Source organism: Herpailurus yagouaroundi, unplaced genomic scaffold, assembly GCF_014898765.1.
Source record: "Herpailurus yagouaroundi ecotype Mexico unplaced genomic scaffold, PumYag 182, whole genome shotgun sequence".
Classification (NCBI taxonomy): domain Eukaryota; kingdom Metazoa; phylum Chordata; class Mammalia; order Carnivora; family Felidae; genus Herpailurus; species Herpailurus yagouaroundi.
This window is the reverse complement of record NW_024412413.1, coordinates 30,656,692-30,665,345: the sequence shown is the minus strand read 5'-3', so window position 1 is coordinate 30,665,345 and position 8,654 is coordinate 30,656,692.

The window sequence follows — 8,654 nt, the reverse complement described above, 5'->3', positions numbered from 1 at the left end:
CACTGAGCCACCCAGGTGCCCCAATTTTTTAAGCTTTTTAAAACGTTTATCTACTTATCTTGAGAGAGACAGAGAGCATGCGAGTGTGGGCGGGCGCCCGCCCCCAGCGCGGTGGCGCGGAGCAGAGAGAGAGAGGGAGAGAAGGAGAATCCCAAGCAGGTTCCACGCAGTCAGTACGCAGAGCCCGATGCGGGGCTCAAACTCACAAAACCGTGTGATCATGACCTGAGCCAAAATCAGGAGTTGGACATTTAACCAACTGAGCCAGCCAGGTGTCCCAGCATCATTACTCTTAAAATAAGAATGTTCACTATCACCATAAAACATGGCATATATCTCCATCTATGTTATTATACAGAAGATACAGATGGACAGCATCTATCTCTAGCTATCTTGTATATGTACATGTGTATAATTTGCCTGGGATTCTGCAGATCTGCTGAATCAGAACACGGGGGCGCTCCGAGGGTGACGATGGCTCACAGCCAGCATGGCACATCACCCTTGAAGCGAGTCTTGTCAGCTTCTGCTTCCTGTCTTCTCTCGCGTCCTATTTCACTCCCTAAGGTGTAAGCGCCTGATGATGAATGGCTCAGGAGAGCTTCCCAGACTGTGTTCCTCAAAACACTAATGTGTCCTCAGAAAACAAAGGAAGATGAAACCAGAAACTCCATCTGGTCTCAGGTCATGATCTCACAGGTAATGAATTCAAGCCCCGCGTCAGGCTCTGTGCTGACAGCTCAGAGCCTGGAGCCTGCTTCAGATTCTGTCTCTCTCTCTCTCTCTCTCTCTGCCCCTCTTCCACTCGTACTCTCTCTCTCTCTCTCTCTCTCAAAAATAAACAAAACATTAAAAAATAAAAATAAATAGGTTTTTTTTTTGAAGTTTAGTTGACAAACTTTCTGGACATTTATAATATGAATTCACTTTATAAATGTTTTACAAATGATTGCCTTCTGTGTAATTGGATATTTTGCAAACATTTTTGGCCATGGAATGCTCTCCCTCCCTTTTAACGGTGATCACATAACATCCAGTGACACTTGTGTCTCTCCTGGCTTCCTTACTCCCAAGGGTGTGCACACCATTCAGGATGCTGAAGAGAACCGCCTAAAGGTGGCCGGGCTTCAGGCAGGGCTTGGCACAGGACATCTGTGGTTCTCACAGCTCTGCCTTCTTGCATGTGTCCCTTTTATCCACAGGGTGACTTCCCTTGTGCGAATTGTGCAATTCCAAGGTACCGTGAGTGGCACCTGGGTCTGACGCTCCTCCCTTCAGAGTCAGGCAAAGAATAGATCGTACATGTCCTGCTCAGACTGGCCCCGATCCATCCCCAGATCTAGGGAAACCATCCACGGCTCACCCTGTGGCTGTGAGGGTCCCTCTCATATCTGGTGGCTGCACAAAGATAGGTGGATAGGATGGATGTTTGGCGGAGGGTACCAGAATGTTCTCTGCTGTCAGCGCAGAGCCTGATGTGGGGCTCGAACTCACCAGCCATGAGATCATGACCTGAGCCCGAAATCGACAGTCGGCCGCCGAGCTGACGGAGCCCCCGGGCGCCCCCGCAAAGTGGACTTCAGACAGCAGAGAACCGAGGGCATTGCGCCTGGCTCAGGTACACCTCTCCTTACACGGAGCCTCCCAGAAGCTCACCGGCTCCTCAGGTGGCTCTATACCTCAGGTCAGCCTGTCCCTGGGTGGGAAGAAGGGGTCGCTGTGTGTGGTCCCCTCCTCCCCAGGCTGGAGCTCGAGGGCGGCCGCAGACCCGCCACCCCAGCTGCTGCTCCCCGAGGAAAGGATAAGCATGGCAGTGCATTGAGTTGCCTTGTCCATTGTTTTTTCCTCTCTTTATTCCTGTGCTTTCCCACCATTGAGTGTGTCTTTCTCCTTGGGGCCACCCAGATTTCCTCGAGCCCTGGCCTCTAGGAGCACACCTATTCAGGACACTTCTGAAAAGACCACTAAACACAGATTGCGCGCCAGTCCCACAGCCCCCCACCCCCCATTGAATTCCAAAGGTTATTTTCTTTAAGCCTTCATCTCGACCTTTTGCCGCATAATTTTGAAGTAAAATCCTTCTCGAGATAGGTCCTCACCAAGTGCTAAGGACTAAACAATGAGGCATTATTCCACTAGCGGTGGTTTCCAAATAGCATTGGCGAAGTCGAGTGTGTGTAAGTGACTTAGCAGGGGTCAGCCAGGCTGCAGTGGGAGGTAAACCTCCGAGCTTTAGCCTGAGCTAATGCAAGCGAGGAACAGAAAATTAACAGAGGTCGAGTTTTCCTTCTTTTCTTGTGAACTCGTTACCGTCACAGGTCCAGTGCTTTCATGTAACTCTAGCTGGCTCTGAAGGTGGGCCATCCCTCATTCATCACTCAAAGGACGTGACAACTTCTAGGGCTCAGGCCTGCTCACTGTAGGACGGCGCCCGGCGCCCGACCCACGACAGATGCCCAGTGAGGTGTTCTCTCTCCGCTTCCTTCCTCCTCTGTCTTCCTTGACCCAAAGCGCTGCCCCAGCAGAAAAGATCCAAGCAATCACCAAAAATTAATAGCAAGTGACTCCCACAGCTGCTCTCCTGTTACCCTTCTTACAATCATCAGTGTCTTATAATTAGGTCACCGCCTAATTCATCTGATAAATTACTATATACACACGTACTTTTAATGTGAGCTCTTCGACAGCTCAGTTCAAAATAGTGACAAGAGCTGAGAATCTCGGGCTTTCCCCTCACCATCGAGTGCTTGCTCCTCTCTTAAGTCAACCCAAAAGGTGAATTGGGTTTGAGAGTTTTTAGGGTCACTTTGGGGTACAAGTGATCCTGTAAAGCCTACAGTTTGTCAAATACCTGCCTCAGAGGAGAGTCAGAGCCTTGCAGTTCTGAAAGTCTCTTGAGGCTCAAGATTCTTCAAGGCCACCTTAGACATGGGACACTCCTCTGGTCCCAGAATTCCTTCTGCATTTACCAGTTCAGCTGATGCAAACCACAGGTTGACAGAGTCTCAGGGTGGGAAATGATCTTCAATGCACTGTTCTCTATTCTAAGCTACGCATTCCCTGCCAAGTGGTAATCTAGCCTTCTCTAAAACATCTCCAGGAAGAAACTACTCTCTATTTCTTTTTTTCTTAATTGTTTTTAATGTTTATTTATTTTTGAGACAGAGAAAGACAGAGTGTGAGTGGGGAAGGGGCAGAGAGAGAGAGAGAGAGGGAGACACAGAATCCGAAGCAGGCTCCAGGCTGTGAGCTATCAGCCCAGAGCCTGAAGCGGGGCTCGAACTCGTGAACCTTGAGATCACCTAAGCCAAAGTCGGATGCTCAACTGACTGAGCCACCCAGGTGCCCTGGAACTACTCTCCATTTCTAAAGGGAGTCCATCTTGCTTTCAGATAGTACTGATTGTTTGAAAGTATTCCTTGGATCTGGTTAAAGTCTACTTTTCTATAGTTTCTACCTCCTTCTACTTCCTGAAATAATTTTTTTAAATATCCAGAGTTTCTATGTAGCAAATACATAAGTTTCAAATACCTAGAGCCTGCTAGCTCCTACAGAAGAGCTATGGTTGAGCAGGTGGGCTTGCCGTGTTCCCCCATTCCCAGCCACGGGGAGCAACATACTTTCTTGTACCTAAGTGGCCATGTTCTGTGTGCCTCCGCAGTTCTGGTCTACCTATGGGCTGATCCATGGCCAATGGGAAGCCCAGCACAAGTGTTTGTCTCACTAGGGATGATGATGATTAAATTCACCAGTGAAAATGTTTCTCTCAAGAATTTGGGCTGGAAAAGTGGGGAGACATCAGTCAGATGGTAACATCAGCAAAGCAGAGACAAAACAAAAGTAGCTAAGTCATGTTAGTGCTGAAGCACTAAGAGTCGGTTACCTGTTCCCTGACACTAGTTACCTGTAATTATGACGTACTCTATCAATACAGTTCACATCCTGCGCTAGATCAAAGTTCTAGGCTCAGTTAGGCCCGGCTAGACCACATTTCCTTTTTTTCCGACAAACTTGACTGGGAGCTCTTCCTGGGTTGCCATAATTCCCAGCACTGTATCTGAGATTCCCGCCTGCTTTATTTTCACATAGTCTTCTAAAAATTTCTGCATTATCTGAAATGAACCAAATGAGTCTCTAATCCTTGAGCCTACAGAATTTAACTAAGAGTTCTCACATCTCCCGAGTCTCTTCTCCGGGCTAAAGATCGCCACACATTTGAACGATCACTATGAAATGGCTTCCAGTCTCTTCAGCTTCTCTGCCTCTCTTTGTCCCATCTCCGGTCTCTGAATTTCTAAGCGCCTCCCCCCCCCGCCCAACTTTCTCACCTCCAATAGCCAGCACCACAAATGAAGCAGATCAAATGGCAGCCTATCCTAAGCATGTCCTGTGTGTCTCCAGCATAAGCACACGTGTATGAAATCAAGTGTGCATCTCTTTCCATTTTGGGGATGAACAGCGGAAAGATTTCCTTACTTGATCAGCCCCACGAAACCCAAGGATTGTTGAAATCAAACCTGTGAAACGAATTAAAATGGATGATTATTGGGGCACTTGGGTGGCTCCATCGTTTAAGCGACTGACTCTTGATTTTGGCTCAGGTCATGAGGTCAGGGTTCATGAGATCAAGCCCCGTGTTATGTTGAGCTCTGCACTGACAGCACAGAGCCTGCTTGGGATTCTCTCCCTCCCTCTCTCCCTTTCTCTGTCCCTTCCAACTCTCTCTCTCTCTCTCAACATCAATAAATAAACTTTAAAAAAGTTAAAAAAATAAAATGGATGATTATCTGCATGCTTTTAAACGGAATATGGTGTGGAGGCTTCTATTCATCCCCTGACTACCCCTTTTCATTGGATGAGATTATCAAAAGTACAGGCTCGCATTTCAATTTACTTAGGTAGTGTTGGGAAAAGAAGTTAAAAAAAATCTAAGCTCCAGATAATGTGTTTAAATAGATTATCTGAAAGAAAATGTAAATGTTCTTATGTGTATCCACTTTTTTGGCTGCAAGCTATAGAAAACCTCATAATTACATAAACCATAGGACACTGTTTACTGGGGTATCTAAAACTGGGTTCAGGCTCTGGTGACTGTCGTTGTTGTTGTTTCTGTTTGGTTTTCCACTCAAGGTTAGAATCTGTAATCCTGTCTCCAGTATTTTGCTTAGCATTTGCACATAACTGTGTTTAGGACTGAAAATCCTGCAAATCTTGAGCCACCAGAAGACGCCCCCTTCTATCTCATTGGTCAGGGCACAGGCACTTGGCCAATCTGAGCTATAAGGGAAGGAAGGAAGGGAGTTTCTGGCAAAGGAAAGTAGGATTGTCATGACCAGGCAAAGCGTCTGCTTCAGTGTGCTCAGAAGGTTTAAAAATAGAGTTTTATTTTATTACCACAGTTAGCATATAATTATTAAAGAAAGTTTGGAAAATAGAAGAAAAAAAAATCCCCGAAGGCCCCTAACCAAAGTCTTCTCTCAATGCACTATTTAAACACCCTTCTAATCATACTGTACACAGAGTATGATTTTCCTGTCCATTTTTTTTTCACCTAACATATGATTATTTTAAAGCTTCATGGTTTTTTTTTTTTTTAGAGCTTTATGGTTTTTAACATACATTTACCATTTTGAAATAAAATCTATATTAAAGGAGGCAGCATAGAACAGAGGAAAGAGGGCTGGCTCAGGAGCAAAGAGACTGTGCTATGTCCTGGGTTCTGGCACCCGTTTGTCACTTTATTTCCGTCTCCTCAAGACAAAGAGCTATGTTTCCTTAGACCTACCATTTCCGAGTCTACAAGGTCTTGACAGCTGTACCTTTAAGATACACAAGCCCCACTGTGCAGACACTGATTCAACATAGCGCCAGGCCACGGAGCCAAGCAGACAGGTGAACTGGGAGGCTGCAGCCATGTGAAACTGGATGGCCAGCATAGAAGAACACAGAATACATAATATACGACAATAATGTAATACCAGAGCTTCCGATTTTTGAACAGACCCCAGAAATCTGGATTTTCATGTGAAATTGTTTCATTTTTTAAAAAAATTTTTAATTAAAAACATTTTTTTTTTGGTTTTAAGAATTTTTTTAATGTTTATGTACTTTTGAGAGAGAGAGAAAGAGAGAGAGAGAGAGAGCCAGCATGAGTGGGGGAGGGGCAGAGAGAGAGGGAGACACAGAATCGAAAGCAGGCTCCGGGCTCTGAGCTGTCAGCACAGAGCTTGACATGGGGCTCGAGCTCACAAACCGCGAGATCATGACCTGAGCTGAAGTCAGACGCTCAACCGACTGAGCCACCCAGGCGTCCCCGAAATGGTTTCGTTGTTAAGTCTCGGTACCTACTCTGAAATACTGCAGAGCTGGACCAAAACGTGTCTGCCGAGTGCTGGGTGGCAACCCCAGCTGGACCAGCTGCCGACTTGATCGACACCAGGTAAAAGGACATACAGAGGGGAGTTGCGAGGACCCGCTTGTAAGACATTCTGGCTATACGGCAACTGGGTTATGAGTCTAAAACACCGAATGCTTATAAGAACGGTGAATAAAAATAGGATTTTATCGGGGTGTCTGGGTGGCCCAGTCGTTTGATCGTCCTTCTTCAGCTCAGGTCATGATCTCACAATTCATGACGTTGCATCAGGCTCACTGCTCTCAGCCTGTCAGCACAGGGCCTGCATCAGATCCTCTGTCCCCCTCTCTCTCTGCTCCTTCCCCACTTATGCTCTCTTTCTCAAAAATAAATAAAACATTAAAAAAAAGTTTTAATAGGATTTTATCATCTCCGGTTTTTTACATTTGCAGTATAATTACTTCCTGTTGCTTATTCCAAAATCCCCCTGGGTATGAGTTGAACTTCCAAGTGCTCTCTTGAATGTGTACTGTTTTGGACCCTCCTTGGACACAACTCCTTTCATATGTGTTTTTCATGATCTCATCTGGTTCCAGATAAAGTCCTGTGTCTTTTGCCTTAATCATGAAGTTCATGGAGAAAATAGAAAGGAAAGTGATGAAAGTCTCGGACAGGTGTTCCCTTGAGTAGGAACTGCTGTCTCAAGTGGCTTATTCTCTTCTGGCCCCTAATGTGGGGTCTTCCGTCCCTCCTTATTAGAGAAAGAATGATCAGCATCACAGTGGCGGGGAGTGCCCGCACCGGGCAGTTCTGACTCCTGAGAGCAATGCCAAAGGAGGATTTGACAACTTTGAACTTTTTCTTTCTTTTTTTTATTTTGAGAGAAAGAGACATAGCATGCAAGCAGGGGAGGGGCAGAAAGAGATGGAGAGAGAGAGAGAGAGAGAGAGAGAATCCCAAGCAGGCTCTTCACTGTCAGCACACAGCTGGATGTGGGGCTCGAACCCACAAACTGTGACATCATGACCTGAGCCAAAACCAAGAGTCAGATGCTTAACCGACTGAGCCACCCAGGCGCCTGGACAACTTTGAACTTTTTATGTGATTTTTGCGTTTGACACGGTTGTTATTAAGTGAGTTCTAAAAAAGCAACAGCCCCCTCCAAGAACATCGGGTTTCTAAATAATTCATCTTCTCACAGACCTTGATACTCAATCCAGGTGTAGGAATAAACAGCATAGCCCTCGGGGTCTATCCTTAGGGCTTGGAAAGGCTTCAGTGAAATTCGATAGCAGAAGGCCCAGGCTCTTGGCCGACTTTCTCTTTGTTCTACTAACTTTTTATCTCTGAAAAGCAAAGGGATTTCCTTTGGGGATTAAGCGGAGGAAACAACCTGAGGTATCGATAGTGTTTCACCAGAATTAGGAAAGGCAAAGGTATCCTCAAGTCCAGGGAGCAAGAAGCCCTTTCTCCCAGTCTTGGGCCTCCTCCCTCTCTCCCCAGCAGGGGTCCACAGCCCCCGCCCCATAGAATTTCTCACTCTCCTTTCTCGGGGGCACAGGAAGATCTGGGGCAAACACAGAGGAGTCCCATCCCACAGTCCCTACATGCTGCCTTTCCCCCCTCCTTTTGTATTTTACAAAGTCATTTTGTAACAGATATTTAAAAATCAGTAAATGCCATTCCCATTCCTGCCAGGTCATGGTTTATGAGCCACTGAATGGAACAGAGGTAGAACAAGGCAGCTGATGAATTTTCTTTACGATCCCCTTGTGCCAAGAACGTGAGAAAGAGAAGAGTTTCCTGCTCACAGAAGGCCAGTGTGCTGCCCTACAAGTTTGTCCTGGTCCTACTTTTGATTCCAAACCGGAAGCCTGCAGAAGGATGAGGGTGCGACAGTCAAGGAAACGATCTGTGTCAGAGCATCTACACTAACGCCCGATCTACCCATCACCTGTCAACACAAGGCCAGATAAAAAGTGCATACGTACTGCTACTCGAGAGCCATGAAAAGACTGAAATACACAATTACATAAATTACATCTATCACATTTGTTTCTCCGATTTTTTCGCTCTGACTGGTGGCTGACATTTACTTTAAACATGTTCGGGGCGCCTGGGTGGCGCAGTCGGTTAAGCGTCCGACTTCAGCCAGGTCACGATCTCCCGGTCCGGGAGTTCGAGCCCCGCGTCAGGCTCTGGGCTGATGGCTCAGAGCCTGGAGCCTGTTTCCGATTCTGTGTCTCCCTCTCTCTCTGCCCCTCCCCCGTTCATGCTCTGTCTCTCTCTGTCCCCAAAA